Source organism: Gossypium arboreum, chromosome 6 (assembly GCF_025698485.1).
Source record: "Gossypium arboreum isolate Shixiya-1 chromosome 6, ASM2569848v2, whole genome shotgun sequence".
Classification (NCBI taxonomy): domain Eukaryota; kingdom Viridiplantae; phylum Streptophyta; class Magnoliopsida; order Malvales; family Malvaceae; genus Gossypium; species Gossypium arboreum.
In genome coordinates, this window is record NC_069075.1 from 114,264,660 (window position 1) to 114,266,939 (window position 2,280).

The 2,280-nt window shown below is 38.8% G+C and overlaps 1 non-coding gene across 1 annotated transcript; it reads left to right on the plus strand.

The window, feature by feature from the left end:
• The first annotated feature begins 1,902 nt into the window (after window positions 1–1,902).
• LOC128294355 (small nucleolar RNA R71) lies at window positions 1,903–2,009 on the plus strand. Its single transcript, XR_008284667.1, has one exon. It is a non-coding gene; the product is annotated as a small nucleolar RNA R71 (small nucleolar RNA).
• Window positions 2,010–2,280: the final 271 nt, after the last annotated feature.

The following is a 2,280-nucleotide window of genomic DNA, read 5'->3' on the forward strand; positions in this document are numbered from 1 at the left end:
GTGGTTCGAGAAGTTTATACTCCTCATTCCTGCTATGAATCCCATCAAAATAAGGTTTTAGGCGGGTATTGTTTACCTTAAAGGTGCCGAATTTGGGATGACTTACCTCGACTACCAAATGGGAAAATTCTAAGTACCGTAAGAGGAATTTCTTCATTCAATTTGGCAGTGTCAATGTGAGGATCTGCGGTATCAAATGAAACTTTATCTGCAACCTTAAGTTGATTTAGTAAGACATTGAGCTCATTTTGGTGTAGTTTTGGTTTATCATGTTTTCTCGGTTTAAATGTCAGCCATTCATCTAACTTCTCGATTCGTAACCTTCGTTCTTCATTGGTAGATTCTTTGTTGTGGATTGAACATGGCTCATGTGTGTCTTTCGAACTTATTTCCTGCAAAATAGGTTGCACTGTATGATCAGTCTTAGTAGAACAATTTGTACTATCACCTTCAATTTTTGATGTGTTGTTCGGGTTGCGAGCTTGAAGGTTGATTGTTTCGTCTCCTACACGAAGTGTGAGTTCACCTATGCCAACGCCAATAATTGTTCTAGCAGTTGCTAAAAAGGGCCTTCCCAAAATTTAAGGAACATTATTTTCCTCTTCTATGTCTAAAACAACAAAATCAACTGGGAATATAAATTTTTCAATTTTAACGAGTACGTCTTCAATGATACCCTTAGGAAATCTGACAGTTTTATCTGCTAATTTATTTGGGTTTCCCTAGACCTAGCTGCTTAAACAATTTGTAAGGCATAACATTGATACTAGCCCCTAGATTAGCCAACGCATTATTGACATCTAAAAACTACCAATTAAACAAGGAATCATAAAACTCCCTAGATATTTTAGTTTGTTGGGTAGCTTATTCTGAAGAATGGCTGAGCAAACCGCGTTCGGCTCTACATGCGACCTTTCATCTAACTTTCATTTATTTGCTAGAACCTCCTTTAAAAATTTGACTGCGTTCGGCATCTGTGAAAGTGCTACAATAAATGGTAGGTTAATATGTAGTTTCTTTAAAAGTTTAAGGAATTTACCAAATTGTTCATCTGAGCGGTCTTTCCTTGTCGCATTGGGGTATGGCACACGAGGTTTATATTCTGTAATTACTGATTTTTGTTCGTTTTGGCCTACCTCAATCTTACCTTTGCTTACCACCGGTTCTGGCCTTGGTTGCTCCCTTGGGTTAGATTCAGTGTTGCTTGGCAGGCTACCTTGTGGTCATTTAGAAATCAACTTGGCGAGCTGTCCAATCTAAGTTTTGAGCCCTTGGATTGATGCTTGCTGATTTTTAAGTGTCGTCTCAGTATTCTAAAAACGAGTCTCTGACACCGAGATGAATTTGGTTAGCATCTCTTCAAGGTTTGGCTTTTTCTCCTATTGGTATGGTGATTGCTGAAAGCCTAGAGGGGGTGGTGGTTTCTGATTTCCTTGGCCTCCCTATGAAAAATTTGGGTGATTCCTCCAACTTGCATTGTAAGTATTGCTATAAGGATTGTTTTGAGATCGAGGATTATTACCCATGTAATTTAACTGCTTGTTCTCCATGCTGTGGCCATAAGGTGCGCATTCTAAACTGTTCGATCCACCTCCACTTGGTTTACACTGCATTAATGGGTGAACCTGTGAAAAACTAAGAAAACCATCAATTTTCTTATTCAAGAGTTCTACCTGACTAGAGAGCATGGGGACCGAATCAACGTTATAAATACCGGTTGTTTTCGTTGGCTTTGTCCTCATGACTTTCCACTAATAGTTATTCGGTGACATCACCTCTATAAACTCATAAGCATCTTCAAGTGTTTTATTATTGATGGTTCCGCTAGTAGCTGCGTCAACCATTTGTCGAGTCGAAGGATTTAGGCCATTATGAAAGGTTTGAACCTGTAGCCAGAGTGGTAACCCATGGTGAGGGCATCTTCGCAAAAGGTCTTTGTATCTCTCCCATACATCATAGAGTGTCTCTAAATCCATCTGCACAAAAGAAGAGATATCATTACATAATATAGCCGTTTTAGCCGGCGAAAAGTAGTGATTGACCCCAGCGGTAACGAATTCAACCACTGTTTAGCTTTGTTTCTCAATGAAAAAGGGAATAACCGAAGGTGAATGGCGTCATCAGAAAAGCCATTAATTTTAAATGTATCACATAGTTCTAAAAAGTTTGCTAAGTGAGTGTTGGGATCTTCGTCCTGCAAACCATCAAACTGAACAAATTCTTGTATCATTTGAATTGTTAGGTTTCAGTTCAAAAGTATTTACAGCTACAGTAGATCTA